Genomic DNA, 10,041 nt, shown 5'->3' with positions numbered 1-10,041 from the left:
GCATTTGAAAGATTTTTCAAGGTCAACTTTGGCATAAGCTAACATTTTTGTCTTTGATTAGTGGGCATGTGTTTGATATGTAATATAATTTTGTGAATGCTAAAACAAATCATAACTTAATTAGATTGTTTTAGTGGCCTGGGAGAAAGCTTTAAAAAATTTTTTTCTTCTACTTTGTCATGTTTCTTTTATTTTTAAAAATTCTTTTACTTACTAATTTAGAACTTTTCTTTTTCAATGATAGTTCCCCTTCATTGGGAACTAGTGTAAATGGATTACAACAATCTGGCCACTTTTCTACGTATAATCCCTGCTGTCATGATTTAAAGCAGGGGTCGTAAACCTATGGCTCATGAGCCAGATGTGGCTCTTTTGATGGCTGCATCTGGCTCGCAGACAAACCTTTAATAAAAAAAATAGTAACGTTAAAAATATAAAACATTCTTATGTATTACAATCCATTTCATTTCCTACCGCTCATGTTCATGGTTGCAGGTGGCTGGAGCCAATCACAGCTGTCCTCTGGGACAACACCAAATTTTTATTGGATAATGTGTAACGTACATGGGTTGTTTTATGGCTCTCATGGGATTACATTTTAAAATATGTGGAGTTCATGACTCTCTCAGCCAAAAAGTTTCCTGACCCCTGATTTAAAGGCACAGCAGTTCCTCCTTTTTCTCATTCGTCCTGCAAACCCTTCTTCACTACAATCAGTGCCAGGTACTGCATTAGGCACTGGACAGATCAACAGGGAATAAAACCAAGTCCCTGCTTGCAGGAGGCTTTCGGTTGGATATAGGAAATAGAAACTGTTAAAATGAAAATAAAAGTTGCCATTGTGACACATGTAACATGAAACACCTGTGGATGATATGTGAACACATGATACAATGGGTGGGCTGGGAGGCCAGGGAAGGATTACAGGAGAGAATGGATCTTCGGCTGAGAATGTAAGTGGAGTTAGGGCTTCACTGGGAAAAATTAAAAGAAGGGCTTGCCAGGCAGGGAGGGGAGCATGCGTGCATGTCCTGAGATAGGCTGAAACAGGTATATATAATGAAATGAAGAAAGGTCTAATATTGAAAAGAGGATGAAGGGGAGAAGAAGGTGTCTGCATTCTGCTGGGTCTTATATTGTATGAGAAAAGATCCGTTCTCTAAGTGCATTGTGAGGCCAAAGAATTACTTTCAGTGGGTGATGTGATCTGATTTAAACCTATCACTTCATTTAGCAAATATTTACCAAGGGCTGTTATCTGTCAGACGTTGCTCTGGGCACTGGAGATACAGCAGGGACTAAAACAGATGAAAAACTGTCCTTGCGCAGCTTAGAATGTGAGGCAGTGGTTTGTTGTTGTTGTTGTTGTTGTTGTTTTTCTGAGGCTGGAAACGGGGAGAGACAGTCAGACAGACTCCCGCATGCGCCCAACTGGGATCCACCCGCATGCCCACCAGGGGCGATGCTCTGCCCACCAGGGGGCGATGCTCTGCCCCTCCGAGGCGTCGCTCTGCTGCGACCAGAGCCATCCCCAGTGCCCGGGCCATCTTTGCTCCAATGGAGCCTTGGCTGCGGGAGGGGAAGAGACAGAGAGGAAGGAGGGGAGGGGGGTGGAGAAGCAAATGGGCGCTTCTCCTATGTGCCCTGGCCGGAAATCGAACCCGGGTCCCCTGCCTGCCAGGCCGACGCTCTACCGCTGAGCCAACCGGACAGGGCAGGCAGTGTTTTTAATAGGTTAAAGAAGTCCCCCAGAGAAGTGGCATGTAAGCAAAAATCTGAAGAAAGTGAGGAGATCTAGGAGAGAACTAATGATGCAAGAAGCCCCCTGAATGCAAGCCTGCCAGATAAAATGAGAGTAGTTGTCCTGACTTGAACCAACCTGCCACTCAGAGGAGGTTGGGACACATATGTGCTCATGTACATGCATGACTGCACACATGCACATACATGCACGTCTGTGTGTGTGAGTTTAATACATGGTAATTCAAGCAGTGGAGCTGATAAAATGGGTTACAGAGATAATGCAGATTGGAAAGAGAAAGAGAGGTGAGATTTTAGTGCAGAATGGAAAAAGATGAAATGGGAAGATGAGAGAAAAAACCTACAAGTGTGTTGAGTAACAGAATTCAAGCAACAAAGAAGGTAGTGCTGACATCGTTAAAGGCTGCTGAGAGGTAAGGATAAGAACTGCAGCATATTTTGGGATTAGTGACTCTAGTGTTACCAAGTCTTGTTTGGATGGAGTAACAGAAACTGAGTCCATTGGAATGGAATATATAAGGATGGAGGGTGTGAGAATAGGTAAATTTTTGAAACCTTCAAAAATCTGAAAAGAAGGAGAGAATAAAATAGTGTCTGAAGATATTGTTGAATTGGGGGACTTTTTTTGTGACAGAGACAGAGAGAGGGACAGATAGGACAGACAGACAGAAAGGGAGAGAGATGAGAAGCACCAATTCTTCATTGCAGCTCCTTCCTTGTTCATTGATTGCTTTCTCATATGTGCCTTGACCGGGAGGCTGCAGCAGAGTGAGTGACCCCCTGCTCAAGCCAGCAACCTTTGGGCTCAAGCCAGTGACCATGGGATCATGTCTATAATCCCATGCTCAATCCAGCGACCCCATACTCAAGCTGGTGAGCCCACACTCAAGCTGGTGCCCTCTGGGTTTTGAACTTGGGTCCTCCGTGTCTCAGTCTGATGCTTTATCCACTGCACCACCACCTTGTCAGGTGGTTTTTCTTTTTTAACGGGAGAGACAATGGCATGTGGACAAGATCTAACTGAGAAGACTTTGAATAAACAAATGAAAGGAAGAATTATAACAGTATAACAGGTAACTTGAACATGACAAATAGTAATAATTTTTGTAGAGGCACAAAATCATCAGAGTAATCAATTTGTTTACCGTTATCACTTTAAGTGCATTTTTCCAGCCTCAACTAATCTCAACTAATGGTGTTGCTTTTCCAGGAAAAGGGAACATGCCTTTATTTTTCTCTTAGTTGACTATTTGACATCAATGATTCACTACCTCAATATCACTTCACCAAAGATAAATTAAATCTACACATTACATACCTCTACAATTTATGACAGTTTATAAATAGCTAATTTTAGGAGCTAATATTAAGTACCTGAGTGGAATTTAATCAGCTATTAATCTCTTTCTTATTTCTGAGTTATTTATCAACTTTATGTCAAGGGGCAAGGAAAAATGATTCAAACACTGTTTAGTACCATCATTAATTAGTTAACACTTATCCAGAGGGGTTTTAACCTTTTGCTCTTTCAAGGATTATTCTAATGTCTGAGTATAATAAGCATATCTATAGCAACCCTTAACTCTTCCAGTATCAACATTTCTCACAAGTCAATTAGCTGTATAATATAACGAAGGGAGTGAAGGGCTGGCTGGGGGAAGTCTGTGTACCAACAGCAGAATAGTAGCAGAAAAGGATCACAGCTTTTTGGAAAATACTTTCTAATGACTCTTTTATAGTTTTAATTATTATATATATATTTTTATTTATTTATTCATTTTAAAGAGAGAGAGAGAGAGAGAGGAAGCATCAACTCCCATATGTGCCTTGACCAGACAAGTGCAGGGTTTTGAACTGGCGACCTCAGCGTTCCAGGTTGACACTTTATCCACTGCGCCACCACAGGTCAGGCCTAGTTTTTAATTTTTATTTTTATTTAAAGATTTTATTTATTTATTCATTTTAGAGAGGAGAGAGAGAGAGACAGACAGACAGACAGACAGACAAACAGACAGACAGAAGGGAGGAGCAGAAAGCATCAACTCCCATATGTGCCTTGATCAGGCAAGTACAGGGTTTTGAACCAGCGACCTCAGCGTTCCAGGTTGACACTTTATCCACTGCGCCACCACAGGTTAGGCCTAGTTTTTAATTTTTGACATGTATAATAAACCATATTTTTTACCTTCCATTTCTTGTCTTGGCCTTCTTTATTGATATACAATTAATACACTTAGATTAAGGGCAAATTGCCTAATCTCTTATAATAGTTATACAACCTGTCAGAATAGTATATACTCTTAAAAGTGGATTCCAGGCACGTGTTATACACCAAGTAGAGTGGCCAAATGGTGATATTTTGAACCTCATCAGCACTGGTGTTCTTTTTTTTTTTTTTTTTTATAAATTTTTATTAATGTTAATGGGATGACATTAATAATTCAGGGTACATATATTCAAAGAAAACATGTCTAGGTTATCTTGTCATTAAATTATGTTGCATACCCCTCACCCAGAGTCAGATTGTTCTCCGTCACCCTCTATCTAGTTTTCTCTGTGCCCCTCCCCCTCCCCCTAACTCTCTCCCTCCCTCCCTCCTGCATCCTCCCTCCCCCCACCCCTAGTAACCACTACTCTCTTGTCCATGACTCTTAGTCTCGTTTTTATGTTCCACCAATGTATGGAATCATGTAGTTCTTGTTTTTTTCTGATTTACTTATTTCACTCCTTATAATGTTATCAAGATCCCACCATTTTGCTGTAAATGATCTGATGTCATCATTTCTTATGGCTGAGTAGTATTCCATAGTGTATATGTGCCACATCTTCTTTATCCAGTCTTCTATTGAAGGGCTTTTTGGTTGTTTCCATGTCTTGGCCACTGTGAACAGTGGTGCAATGAACATGGAGCTACATGTGTCTTTACGTATCAATGTTTCTGAGGTTTTGGGGTATATACCCAGTAGAGAGATTGCTGGGTCATAAGGTAGTTCTATTTGCAGTTTTTTGAGGAACCACCATACTTTCCTCCATAATGGTTGTACTACTTTACATTCCCACCAACAGTGTATTAGGGTTCCTTTTTCTCCACAGCCTCTCCAACATTTGCTATTACCCGTCTTGTTGATAATAGCTAATCTAACAGGGGTGAGGTGGTATCTCTTTGTAATTTTGATTTGCATTTCTCTAATAACTAATGAAGCTGAGCACCTTTTCATATATCTGTTGGCTATTTGTATTTCTTCCTGGGAGAAGTGTCTGTTCATGTCTTCTTCCCATTTTTTTATTGGGTTGTTTGTTTGTTTGTTGTTGAGTTTTATGAGTTCTTTGTAAATTTTGGATATTAGGCCCTTATCTGAGCTGTTGTTTGAAAGTATCAGTTCCCATTTAGTTGGCCGTCTGTTTATTTTGATATCAGTTTCTCTTGCTAAGCAAAAACTTTTTATTCTGATGTAGTCCCATTCATTTATCTTTGCCTTCACTTCTCTTGCCATTGGAGTCAAGTTCATAAAATGTTCTTTAAAACCCAGGTCCATGAGTTTAGTACCTATGTCTTCTTCTATGTACTTTATTGTTTCAGATCTTATATTTAGGTCTTTGATCCATTTTGAATTAATTTTAGTACACGGGGACAGGCTGTAGTCGAGTTTCATTCTTTTGCATGTGGCTTTCCAGTTTTCCCAACACCATTTGTTGAAGAGGCTTTCTTTTCTCCATTGTGTGTTGTTGGCCCCTTTATCAAAGATTATTTGACCATATATATGTGGTTTTATTTCTGGGCTTTCTATTCTGTTCCATTGGTCTGAGTGTCTATTTTTCTGCCAATACCATGCTGTTTTGATTATCGTGGCCCTATAATATAGTTTAAAGTCAGGTATTGTAATGCCCCCAGCTTCATTCTTTTTCCTAAGGATTGCTTTGGCTATTCGGGGTTTTTTATAGTTCCATATAAATCTTACGATTTTTTGTTCCATTTCTTTAAAAAATGTCATAGGAATTTTGATGGGAATTGCATTAAATTTATATATTACTTCGGGTAATATGGCCATTTTAATTATATTTATTCTTCCTATCCAAGAACAAGGAATATTTTTCCATCTCATTGTGTCTTTTTCTATTTCTCTTAGCAATGCCTTGTAGTTTTCTTTATATAGGTCCTTTACATTCTTTGTTATGTTTATTCCTAGGTATTTTTTTGTTGTTGCAATCGTGAAGGGGATTATTTTTTGAGTTCGTTTTCTAATATTTCATTGTTGGCATATAGAAAGGCAATGGACTTTTGTATGTTAATTTTGTATCCTGTGACCTTACTGTATTGGTTTATTGTTTCTAATAATCTTTTTGTGGAGTCCTTTGGGTTTTCGATGTATAGGATCATATCATCAGCAAAAAGTGATACCTTTACTTCTTCTTTTCCGATATGGATGCCTTTTATTTCTTTGTCTTGTCTGATTGCTCTGGCCAGAACTTCTAGCACCACGTTAAATAAGAGTGGAGAGAGTGGAAAACCCTGTCATGTTCCTGATTTAAGGTGGAAAGTCCTCAGTTTTACGCCATTTAATAAGATGTTGGCTGATGGTTTATCATATATGGCCTTTATCATGTTGAGATATTTTCCTTCTATACCCATTTTGTTGATAGTCTTAAACATAAAATTGTGTTCTATTTTATCGAAAGCCTTTTCTGCATCTATTGATAAGATCATGTGGTTTTTGTTCTTTGTTTTGTTGATATGGTGTATTACGTTAACCGTTTTGCGTATGTTGAACCATCCTTGAGATTCTGGGATGAATCCCACTTGATCATGATGTATTATTTTTTTAATATGTTGTTGTATTCGGTTTGCCAGTATTTTGTTTAGTATTTTAGCATCTGTATTCATTAGAGATATTGGTCTGTAGTTTTCTTTCTCTGTGCCATCCTTGCCAGGTTTTGGTATGAGGGTTATGTCGGCCTCATAAAATGTGTTTGGAAGTATTGCTTCTTCTTCAATTTTTTGGAAGATTTTGAGTAGAATAGGAACGAAGTCTTCTTTGAATGTTTGATAGAATTCACTAGTATAACCGTCTGGGCCTGGACTTTTATTTTTGGGGAGGTTTTTAAGAGTTTTTTCTATTTCCTCCCTGCTGATTGGTCTGTTTAGGCTTTCTGCTTCTTCATGACTCAGTTTAGGAAGGTTGTATTGTTCAAGGAATTTATCCATTTCTTCTAGATTGTTGTATTTGGTGGCATATAATTTTTCATAGTATTCTACAATAATTCTTTGTATATCTATGATGTCTGTGGTGATCTCTCCTCTTTCATTTTGGATTTTATTTATTTGAGTCCTGTGCCTTTTTTCCTTGGTGAGTCTTGCCAAGGGTTTGTCAATTTTGTTGATCTTTTCAAAGAACCAGCTCCTTGTTTTATTGATTTTTTCTATACTTTTTCTCTTCTCTATTTCGTTTATTTCTGCTCTGATTTTTATTATCTCCTTTCTTCGGCTGGTTTTGGGTTGTCTTTGTTCTTCTTTTTCTAGTTCCTTAAGGTGTGAAGTTAAGTGGTTTACTTCGGCTCTCTCTTGTTTGTTCATATAGGCCTGAAGTGATATGAACTTTCCTCTTATTACTGCTTTTGCTGCACCCCAGAGATTCTGATATGTCGTATTTTCATTTTCATTTGTCTGTATATATCTTTTGATCTCTGCGCTTATTTCTTCTTTGACCCATTCAGTTTTTAGAAGTATGTTGTTTAGTTTCCACAATTTTGTGGGTTTTTCCCCCTCTTTTTTACAGTTGAATTCTAGTTTCAAGGCTTTATGATCAGAGAATATGCTTGGTACAATTTCAGTTTTTCTAAATTTGCTGATATTGTCTTTGTGGCCCAACATATGGTCAATTCTTGAGAATGTTCCATGTACACTAGAAAAAATGTATACTCTGTCGCTTTGGGATGAAGTGTCCTGTAGATGTCTATCATATCCAGGTTTTCTAGTATTTTGTTTAAGGCCACTATATCTTTATTGATTCTCTGTTTGGATGACCGATCTAGAGCTGTCAGTGGTGTATTGAGGTCTCCAAGTATGATTGTATTTTTGTCAGTTTTTGTTTTAAGATCAATAAGTAGCTGTCTTATATATTTTGGTGCTCCTTGGTTTGGTGCATATATATTAAGAATTGTTATGTCTTCTTGATTCAGTGTCCCCTTAATCATTATGAAATGACCATTTTTGTCTCTGAGTACTTTTTCTCTCTTGTAGTCAGCATTATCAGATATGAGTATTGCTACACCTGCTTTTTTTTGGGTGTTGTTTGCTTGGAGTATTGTTTTACAGCCTTTCACTTTGAATTTGTTTTTATCCTTGTTGCTTAGATGAGTTTCTTGTAGACAGCATACAGTTGGATTTTCTTTTTTAATCCATTCTGCTACTCTGTGTCTTTTTATTGGTAAGTTTAATCCATTTACATTTAGTGTAATTATTGACACTTGTGGGTTCCCTATTGCCATTTTATAAATTGCTTTCTGTTAGTTTTGTATCTTGTTTGATTCTTCTCTTTTGTTTTCTATCGTTTGTTTTTGTTTTTTGTATTCCATACTTCTTTCCTCTGTTGCTACCTTTTTTAAGTCAAGTGTTTTTGTGGTGGTTTTTTCAAGGGTGGTTACTATTGAGTAATGAAAAGGGTACCTACCATATTCATTGTAGTACCCTTTCTTATGAGTATTTCTGCGCTTCATCATCCTTTGTTACTGTTAATCTTCATCTTTTCTCCCCTTTTTTTTCTTTTGTTGTCACAGTTTAAGTTTGGTTTTATTGTTTTCTTGGTGGAGCTATTACTTGTGGTTTTGTTTTCTTTTGTTCTTTGAATCTGGTTGGAAAACCCCCTTTAGTATTTCCTGGAGTGGGGGCTTTCTCATGATAAATTCTCTCATCTTTTCTGTATTTGTGAATGTTTTTATATCTCCTTTGTACTTGAAGGATAGCTTTGATGGGTATAGTATTCTTGGCTGAAAGTTCCTCTCTTTCAGGGCTTTAAATATTTGGGTCAACTCTCTTCTAGTTTGTAGAGTTTCTGCTGAGAAATCTGATGATAATCTAATAGACCTTCCTTAATATGTTGTATTCTTCTTTTCCCTGGCTGCCTTGAGAATTTTTTCTTTGTCATTGGTTTGTGTCATTTTCATTATGATGTGCCTTGAAGTGGGTTTGTTGAGGTTAAGAAAACTCGGTGTTCTGTTTGCTTCTTGAATTTGAGGCTTTAGTTCTTTCCACAGGCTTGGAAAGTTCTCATCTATTATTTGTTTGAGTATATTCTCCATTCCATTTTCTTTCTCTTCTCCCTCTGATATACCTATTATTCTTATGTCATTCTTTCTGATGGAGTCAGACAATTCCTGTAGGGCTTTCTCGTTTTTTATTATTTTTGAGTCTCTTTCTTCTTCTCTCTGTTGTGCCTCAAGTTGCTTGTCTTCTATTTCACTAATCCTATCTTCTATCTGGGCTGTTCTATTAGCTAAGCTTGTTACCTCGTTTTTCAGCTCGTGAATTGAATTTTTCATTTCTGTTTGATTTTTTTTTCCCATTTTTCTGAAGCTGGAAACAGGGAGAGACAGTCAGACAGACTCCCACATGCACCTGACCGGGATCCACCTGGCACGCCCACCATGGGGCGATGCTCTGCCCATCCTGTGCATCGCCATGTTGCAACCAGAGCCACTCTAGCGCCTGAGGCAGCGGCCACATAGCCATCCCCAGTGCCCGGGCCATCTTTGCTCCCATGGAGCCTTGGCTGCGAGAGGGGAACAGAGAGACAGAGAGGAAAGCGTGGCGGAGGGGTGGAGAAGCAAATGGGCGCTTCTCCTGTGTGCCCTGGCCGGGAATCGAACCCGGGTCCTCCGCACCCTAGGCTGACACTCTACCACTGAGCCAACCGGCCAGGGCCTGTTTGATTTGTTTTTATAGTTTCAATTTCCTTGGTAATATATTCTTTGTGATCATTGAGTTGTTTTCTGATTTCCCTAAATTGCCTTTCTGTGTTTTCTTGTATATCTCTGAGTATTTTTAAGATTTCTATTTTAAATTCTTTGTCATTTGGCTCCAAGGCTTCCAATATGTTAAATCTTTTCTCCATAGATTTTTCCACATCTATTTGTGTTACCTCTCTATCTTTTGTATCCATAATATTCGATTTCCTTTTTCTTATTCGATTTCCTTTTTCTTATTGGCATCTGAAGGTGGTCTTGTTGATAGTATTAAATAGAATTAATAAAGAATAAAAAGAAAAAAAAAAAGGAAAACACTCC

General features: G+C 38.2%; 1 non-coding gene across 1 annotated transcript; it reads right to left on the bottom strand.

Annotated features, from left to right (window-relative positions):
- Nucleotides 1-9,603: 9,603 nt before the first annotated feature.
- Nucleotides 9,604-9,679, bottom strand: TRNAP-AGG (transfer RNA proline (anticodon AGG)). Its single transcript has one exon. It is a non-coding gene; the product is annotated as a tRNA-Pro (tRNA).
- Nucleotides 9,680-10,041: the final 362 nt, after the last annotated feature.

The sequence above is a fragment of the Saccopteryx bilineata genome, chromosome 1 (assembly GCF_036850765.1).
Source record: "Saccopteryx bilineata isolate mSacBil1 chromosome 1, mSacBil1_pri_phased_curated, whole genome shotgun sequence".
Lineage (NCBI taxonomy): Eukaryota > Metazoa > Chordata > Mammalia > Chiroptera > Emballonuridae > Saccopteryx > Saccopteryx bilineata.
This window is presented reverse-complemented; position numbering and strand designations above follow the sequence as displayed.